The sequence below is a fragment of the Sparus aurata genome, chromosome 14, assembly GCF_900880675.1.
Source record: "Sparus aurata chromosome 14, fSpaAur1.1, whole genome shotgun sequence".
Taxonomy (NCBI): Eukaryota; Metazoa; Chordata; class Actinopteri; order Spariformes; family Sparidae; genus Sparus; species Sparus aurata.
The window spans coordinates 11,367,585-11,376,716 of NC_044200.1; the positions used below are offsets into that span (position 1 = coordinate 11,367,585).

General features: G+C 42.0%; 1 long non-coding RNA gene across 1 annotated transcript; it reads right to left on the reverse strand.

The window, feature by feature from the left end:
- Positions 1-772: 772 nt before the first annotated feature.
- Positions 773-3,954, reverse strand: LOC115595287 (uncharacterized). Its single transcript, XR_003986674.1, has 3 exons — positions 3,769-3,954; positions 2,611-2,678; positions 773-1,651 (listed from the first exon to the last, which is right to left on the reverse strand). It is a non-coding gene; the product is annotated as an uncharacterized LOC115595287 (long non-coding RNA).
- Positions 3,955-9,132: the final 5,178 nt, after the last annotated feature.

Genomic DNA, 9,132 nt, shown 5'->3' on the forward strand with positions numbered 1-9,132 from the left:
ATGGGGAAGGAGACTGGCAAGTCACAAAAACGACTATGCAATGTAATTGACAATGCTCTACATAGAGAAAAACAGATAAGTGCAGATATGTCTCACACCCACTGCAGTAAGAGTTTGAGTCGGTCCCATCTGGCAGTCGATTCAGGGTCCCAAAGGCCGGCAGGAACATATATAAGAAGTCTTTTATTCACCATGCTCTATAGGCACTGAACACAGAGTGACTGCATCAGGTAACATACGCTCTTGTATATTTATGTAACCTATTTACTGCCATCTGTGCATTTGCACTATTTTGTGTTGTATATTTATGTGTTTTTGAATTGTATGCTGTGCTACATGTGGTGTACGTGCATAAATGTATTGTACTTTGGGAGAAGCCAAAGGAAAATTTCCACTGAGGTGGGCAATAAAGTTAATCTAATCTAATCTAATTAGAAGATTAAATGGGCGGACAAACAGTTGTGTGTTGCAGGGATGAGGGTATGCATGGCCAGTGGTAAATGGCTGAAATACTTGACGGTCCTATTGTGTCATGGTTTGGGTTTTTCAATTAATAAATTGTTGTTGTTCCTCAGTCCTGGTGATCCTTGTTTTTTCCTCATGATTTTCTGCTATGTCCTTAGTTTGCTATTTTCCTCTGCCTGCCTTGGTTGCCAGGTTGTGTCGCCTAGGTTGAGCCTTTTGATATTTCATAGTACTTATATAACACCTAGATCTGCTTTATATTAAAAAAAGAAATGAAAATTAAATTTTTTAAATATGGGTTCTTTAATATTCACATTTCAGCCATATGTGTGTATTTTCTGGTGATCAGAAAGTTGAGTACAAACTTTACATTTATTGAAAGGCTTAAAGAAGTTTAGCATTTCTTGACATTGGTTGAATACTGAGTTCTGTCATTACCTCCATTACTTTAACCAGTACAGTCAGATACACTTTAGTTGTGGGTTATGAGAAGACATTTGGTCCTTGGATTTGCACCGCAAAACTTCTTGCTGGCTCGACACCCCACATTTACATCGAGTTTATGACGATTATCTCTTAATTGCTTTGTTAACTCTATTTTTACAGAAACCTCCAATTCCATTTTGAGAGGATATACTGTGAAATCCCTTATTATGCCACTTAAACGCCTTTATGTAGTGCAGATGCCCCAGTGTGATTTAAATTGGATCAGACAGTTACACAAACAACAATTAAAAGCTTGGTTAAGTTTGTTCCTCCTGATTACCATTGAGGCACTATCCCGCATACAAAGCATCTCCTCCGCAGCAAATGTCTGCTGATGTGCATTTGCGATGATCAAGGCTTCACTCAAAAGCTGTCTCAGTCCCACCCACAACACAAGACACTCTCATCCAAGGCCCTTTATGAAAGAGGCCAGTCGCTTTTACAAAGACAGATGGCAATAGTCGAGTCTGTCAGGGACTACCGCGGCCATGTGTTTGTAGTTCTCTGTTGTTCATAACAATATACAGTCAAATGAGGTGATACATTTTGATTGGTAGACATAAGGAACGTCAAAGGCCCGCCAGGGATGAAACACATCATCTGTGCGTGGAAGACAAACACGAGGCCTCCGACTGTCAGCGCCATCCTTCATGGTTCCGGGTGAGATGGGGCCCTGTGATTGCCTCGCAAGGTAGCGCTGCTGAAGACAAATGGAGAACCGCACCGTGTTGGTTAGCACGGAGCAGCACATCGCAGCACATTGACTGCTACAGGCAGAAGTCAGTATAAATGTCAAAGAAAATGGACGGTCTTTCAAACGAGATATTTCACGACGGACGCTGTTGTACAGTTAAACTATACACAAAACTTTTATATAAGTTGGAAGTTGTATGAGGGGCCGTGAAGTTTGACTGTTAAAGATGATAAATATGACTGTTAAGAAAGAGGGAATTCAAGCAGCATACACGAAAACGTTATGCCAGACTTTTCTAAAATGTGTATTTTCTAAATCCATTACTACATTACTGCCAAGTTAAGATTGTAGAGTCTGATACAAAGATCAATGCACCTTCATGCCTCCATGTTCAGTGGAGATCTGGAGCAAGGAGGCAATTAGCGCAGTTCAGCATAAAAGCTTGAAGAAGCAGCCGCAAAAAGCTCATGTGGCTCTGTCAGAAAGTAGAGAAAATCTGCCGGCCAGTGCTTCTAAAGGTCTTTAAATAACATGATGTATCTTATTTCTTAAATCTGTGTACAAAAACCACAATGCATAGAACTAACAGTCCACAGGACAAAGCCACTCACAAGCTTGTGATAATCATTCCACCAATGACACAATGAATACCACGAGAAAGGCTCGTAAGTCACATGGACTCCTCTCATGAACTCGATAAACATGACCTCATTTTCAGAAAGCTTTAGACTTTCACCCCAAAGATAAAAAATGAAGGCTGGCAACATCTGACTGGTTATTAGGTTGTAGTTTGTTAGCTTAGTCTGTGTTTCCATCCTCACACCACAAAATGGCATTTTTTACATTTGAGTTCATGTGCCCTTGAGTGAGAAAAGTGATAAATGGGAAAAGGAAAAGTGTGGAATGGCCCTTTTCTAGCTGGACAGGAAAGGGGGTGGGGAAGGGTGAAGGTGAATCAGACACACCTGTGAGCTGAAGATGAGGGGAAACTAAACACAGGCAGCCTGGAAGAGGACAACAGGGAAGTGAGAGTCTGTAGAAAAAAGGAAGATAACTTGAAGTACAATCCAGTTTGGATAAACTATGAACTATAACGCAAACCAGTGCTGTGCATGAAGATTCAAGAATCAAGATGTGTCTTCAACATTGACAGTGTTCAAACAACAAGCTGGAGCTACTGGATTTAAATGGCTGAAACCATGGCTGGGGGAAATGAGCTGATCCCTGGAGCTGCTCAGGATCATCAATCTCTCTGGCCTGTTTGGATACAGCGGTGGCCTTCCCTGTCTCCGGTTGGACCTTCACAAGTTCAGTTAAGTCTCCTCCAAGTCTTTTGCCTCGGGCTTCACCTTCTTTTCTCCCAACTATAAAGCTTCCCTTCCTAACACACTCTCTCTTCTCTAAACTGAGACATAACAGCTTGCTTGATTTCTGCTCATGAAATGGGAAATTGTGTTTTGAAAAGACTTCTGTGTTTGATTATGAATCCTATCCTTTTGATTTGAATACTTTCATTGATGTGTTGAGTTTGTCTTTTTGTATTGAGCAGCTGTGAAGCGAGAGTAGCAAGCTATCTGGACTATCTCTCTGACTGGCTTATTGGTACATTTAAAGTGATGGGCTGACTTTTGAATATTCTGCTGTCTGGCGCCCAACTTAATTTTGGCTATGCAACTGAAATGGTGGCTGATGTGGAGACGAGCTGCAAGTTGTTGTGATTCTTCATATTCTCTCTCTGTCTCTTTCGTGGCTTTTGGCATGGAAAGCTGTTGTGCATATGCTCTGCAATGTTTAAATGTTTTACTAACTGCTTTGAACTGCTATTGTGGCTTAATCATCTTGATTGTTGTGATGAAATACCTTTTTAATGCTGCGTTATGTGAAAGATTCCCATTTCTCACTGCTCATTCAGAGGAAACATCCATGCATCACATTACGGCTAATTAGCCGCTTTCTTCCGCGTCACCGTCCAAGGTTTGTCTTTACACAGAAGCTACTGAACTCTGAGCTACTGACCCAGAAGATAGTAAGACTTGCAGTGTGTTATTAAGATCCTAAAATCTTGAATATGGTGATTTACTTTTGTGCCCACACGGCGAGCTCCAGTGTTTTCCATTAATTACCTCGTCCGTGGCGGCCTGCCATAGTGCGCCAGATTGATTCATTAAACTTTCATCCGTGCAAAATCTTCTTACGGGGCAGCATGCCCGAGGTCTGAGGTCCACCAAACGTAGTCCCACAAACTCTGCTGGGAGAAACCAGCATCGATTGGTTATGCTGTCATTTATGGCGAGCCTATTAGCCGGTCGCCATCGTTCATGTCTGAAAGACAAACAACACGATATTAGAATCTTTAGTGGTTATTGCCAGATCCCAGAGCCTTGCCATTAATCTCTAACTTTGTCCACGAAAACGGGCGGATACACATTTGTTTTCCACCATATGTGCATGCCCAAAATCATGTATTCTGCATCTGCTTCCACTGAACTCCTACCTGCTTACTCATTATAAGCAACACTGGATAAAAATGTCAGCTTACTGTCTAATGTGTAAAATATGCAGTGGGAGGTAAAAGAGGCGAAGTAATCCAATAAAGGCAATATCAATGGTTGTCATAACAACCTACACGCTACTTTTAATGTCGATGCCAAAAACGGAAGCGTTCCTAACATCCAGCTCTGCTAATAGCTAGTGTGTGGTTATTTTCAAGCGCGTGACGCTTTGCACCAATTTGTTTTTCAGTGGTGGGATGTAGTGTACTCCGTGGCTGCCGATGTTGCCTGTAAACTGTTCATTAGCTCGGGAAATGACCCTGGGTCCTGGTTTGCCTGTGACTCATCTGTCTGAAGTCATAAACGACACACTATTCCCAGGCTTCACCAAGGGAGAAAAAAACAAACTGTGAATCCTAATAAATGCCAAGCTTTACTACCTCCCCCCACAAATATTGTCCTCAATGCGCATTGTTCTGCTGTCACGTGGAAATATTGCTGACATGTCATCGGAAAAAGCTCGGGATACTATATTAGACAAACAATGCTATCCAATTTCTCGAAATGGTACGCTGATCACTTTGCGCGTGGTCAGAATTGAATTTTTTGCTGAGATGTGATACTCGGGGCTGACTGCATCTCGGCGAAGGGAGAGTGACGGAGGGAGCCGTTCATAAATCATTCCTTGACATTGCTGCTTCATTACCCCAAACTCACTTTCTCCCAGCCTCTCTCTGTCTCTCATCAAAACTCCATAATCCCTGTCAAAGCTGTTTGGATTGTAGGTTAAAAGTTATTCACAAACATGGGGGGGAATGAGGGAGGATGAACAGAGGACTATAATCTCCCCTGTATGAAGCTCTGCTCCACACACTCGTATGATAATTACGTCTTGCTAGCTTTCACTCTATCAATAATTTATTTTTTTTTTTGGTGCAGAGAATGTGCAAATGGAACTTGCTTGTAATTACAACACTCCGAGCTTAGAGAATCGTGCCCTCCACCAGCACACGGGAGGGCCGATCGTTGGATTTTTGAGCCCCGAGTTTTCCACCAGAAATGTTAATTTGATGGATTTAAGTCATGGTCAAATTTGAAAGCTCTGATTAAAAACAGAGCGGTGCTATGGATCAAAATGTTGGGCGAGCAAAAGCAACAAAAAAAAAAGACAGAGTGCAGCGGAGGAGAGTAAAACACTGCTTGCAAGCACTGCGACTTCAGACCATGCAAAAACACCTTTTGGTCAGCGGTAAACTATATCAGGCACGAGGGTTTTGGACCTAGTGGGCAGAGGTAGGGAACAGATATCACCTGCAGCTGATCAACCCTCAGTGAAGCCATGAGAACACCATACTGAACCACAGACATGTGATACCGATCAGAAGTCAGAATGTAAAAAGCGGGACTACCATAAGGGGAACTGATTTGTCTACAATGCCATCATTCAGGGCTGGACTAACACACTATAGGGCCCAGGGGCAAAAATGAGGTGTGGGCCCTAGTGGAGTCCCCCCCTCCACACTCATGTTGCTGTAACCTATTTTGCCCAGAGTGCTAGAGACCAACCAGTATTTATATACCAGCAGGAATACTTCCTTGCTACAGGTTTACTGCATATTTGTGATAATTTTGATAAACCAAAACTGTAACATATAAACTCAAATATTCAAGGATTAGAAATATGCCTATTTTCTTTATTTCCCAGACTTAAACAAAAAGATTGAAACCCTTCTCATATCTGTACACTAAATATCAAGCTAGGGCTGTTAGCTAAACTGAGCTTAAAGACTGGACGCAGGGGGAAACATTTAGCCTAGCCCAAACAAACAAGATAGAACTTTTTGTTAGCGAGCTGAAAACCTGCCAGTCGGCTTCTTCTGTAACTTCTGATACAAGCGGGCTTGCTTTTTTTTTTTTTTTCTTTTCCCCTTTCTTCCAGTCTTTATGCCAACCTTTCATCTCCTGGCTCTAGCCTCATACTAATGCACATATAAGAGTGGTATTGATGTTCTCTCCTGTCCTCCAGAAGAAGGCAAATACGCTTATTCTCCGAAAATGTCAAAAGGATTAAGAGCAGGGACACACCTTTTAAGATGGTGGGGGGGGAATGCAATCCTAAATGCCATTTTACCCTTTGAGTGTTTAGTTGTTCAGATTATTGGAACCTCAGAGAAATGCTCCTATTTAATTGCCATGCACCATTTCAAATGGTGTGTTATATACTTAATCTGAGCTTTACTGGTCACAGTGATACAATTGTCAAGGAGTGTTTGCAGTGCTAACAGGAAGTTTTACTGTTTTTCTAATTCAGTTTGAAGCAAGTTTTAAGTTTTCAAGCTTTTATTTACTAAAGCACAGGTGGACTTAGGGGGGGCCATGTTTGAAAAAATCAGCTAAAGGGCCCTCTTGGATGCCCCCATAGTAGATAAAACAGGAAAAGCTGCCCTCTAGGGTGCCCATCCAGTGGACAAAATGTGGTGAAAATCACTATAATTACAGTATATCACAACTTTCTGCGTGCTGGTGCCCTCCTGCATTCAGGGGTTGTCCTTTTATAATTTTTCAGCTCCTGCCCCTCAAACATCCTGAATCTGCCACTGTAAACAAGTGTCTTGCATCTCCTACTTGGATAAAAAACAAAAACAAAACATGAATCTCCACTAATCTAGAGTTGACATAAAGAAATTTGATTTATTAATAGGAGAGCGATATCTGCAGTGTTCCGCATCCCCATTATGTGAGTCAACTCCAATCCAGGGTACTGGTTTACAAGTGGTAATGGAAAACATCAAAAGTGGAGTGAGTTTTTTAAGGCCACAGTTAGCTCAGAGCGTCGACCGTGTATCACCACCCACGCTGTTAAAAGCTACACTCTGTCACAGTATAGAGTGAGTCCAACAGTAGTGCTTCCATTGCGATGTAGCAGATGCGGAGGGAGGCAAGTTGTTTGTTGGAGTGAGACTGAGAGAGACTATTTAATAAAACTAATAGACCATATTCACACAGCGGCCATTTTCCACCGACTCCACGCCCAGGGTGGGAAGCTCCAACTCTGTTGTAGTGCTGTGTTGCAGGTTGCGAGTCCTAAAAACGTAAACACGTAATTATTTCACTGCTTCGTTTTTGATCAGCAACAGATGATGGAGGGTGAAATCGTGCCATATTTCAAGGTGAAACCGCATATTTGCTGACCCATTAGCTAATGTTGGCATCAACCACTTCTTGGCTAGTATTACCATTTGATTACATCCACTGCATTTTCCGTTCAGGGTTAAACAAATATGTTCAAGATGTGCTTTAATATTTTTGAATTAATTTATGCCTTTTTTTATCATGCTGTGTAACACCATCAAACAGTAATGTTAGCAAGAAAGTACTTGAATGCTAACATTAGCTGTTTTGTAATAGAAGCTAACAGGCTATGAAATGCGTTGTTTTACCTTGATATATAGACAATGTCCCCTAACATTTTCACTATCCCTTGTCTTGTTCAGGTGCTGATGAATCCAGAAGCTATAAAATGACAACGTTTTGTCATATTCATTATATTTTCATCTTCCCACACTGATTGTGATATCAGAGGAAAATGGCCGCTGTGTGAATATGGTCTTGGCCTATGCAGATCTTGGACAGTCTTGTCTGGTACAAACAGAGTTGTGAGTTAAATGAGTTATTCACATGCTCTGTACTATAATAATGGGGATGGTTAACTCAGAAAATGTAAGAAAAATTACTGAAAAGGGAAAAGAAACCAACATGTAACCAAGAGGGAGCTGGTGAAAGCATTCCTATTATAGTGACATTTTAAAACCAGTGTACTTATCCAGCACTGGCTCTGCTGGTTATAAGTGATTCATCTCCTGGAGATAAAAGCAAACAAATGCTGCCCAGAGAGATGTCTGATGGTAGCTGTCCACGGGACTAAATTTACCCTTGGCTGCCTTCTCTCTCTCCATCTCTCTCTATCCCCTCACCCTCTGTTGCTCTGTCAGTCCGTCCGTGTCCATCTGCCCTGAGCCGCCTGCCGCGTACAAGCACACATTGCCAGTGTCACTCAAGTCTGTCAAAGCAAGGCTGCCGCGACCAGCTCTGCCACAACTGCCGACTTTCATGTCTCAGACAGGTGAAATATAGGCAATCTCAGTGTGCATAATGTCGGTGGCTGCAGTCAATATGTCCATTTTACTGTTTCAGTACGAGCCTTAAAAGTCTCCCAGCAGAAGACATACAACAACATAGCCATGACCCATTCAGGGAGGTGTCAACTCCATTCACAGTAACATTGGCCTTTCCCATCAAAGACATACATCAAGCCTTTGAGTATCTTCATAGGAGTGTAGAGGCGGATGTGATTGGGTGTGTGGGAGGCAGCAGACTTTGCTGTTGTGCAGTAAAGACACTGGTGGCTGATTGACAGCGCAGCAGTGTGGCAATCTGGGAGATATTCTGCTGCCAGAAAGACTTCCACCCCTTTTTAAAAGAGGAACATCTTCCCCTCCTTCAGTCACACCCCGCTGGGAAATGAAGAATAAGCCAGAGACCTTTTGAAATAGTCGCAGTCACCAACACAGAGGCAGATAAAAGATATGACACACATGCTCATCATGCATGCACACTGGCAGACATACAGTTTATGTACTGTACTGTGTATACTGCATACATTTAAACAAGACATTTATAACGAGACTCAAGAGTCTACAGCTATGCTAGGCGCTCTGTGACGATGTACTTGCATGTTCATGATGATAATGTTTGCATGGAACACCATTTTCAACATTTTGTTAGATTAGCACATTAGCATGTTTACCATCGCTAATCAGCGCTGCACATTGTACTTATGACACTGATAATCTAATGTTGCAGTGATCTGGTCATTAAACAAAGGATTTGACAATTTGACCTGATGGTGGCGCCAAATGAAAGGTCAGCGGATGACAATGCGAATTAGCATTAGCATTCAAACCATTCTATAGCTAACATTAGCATACTATTTGT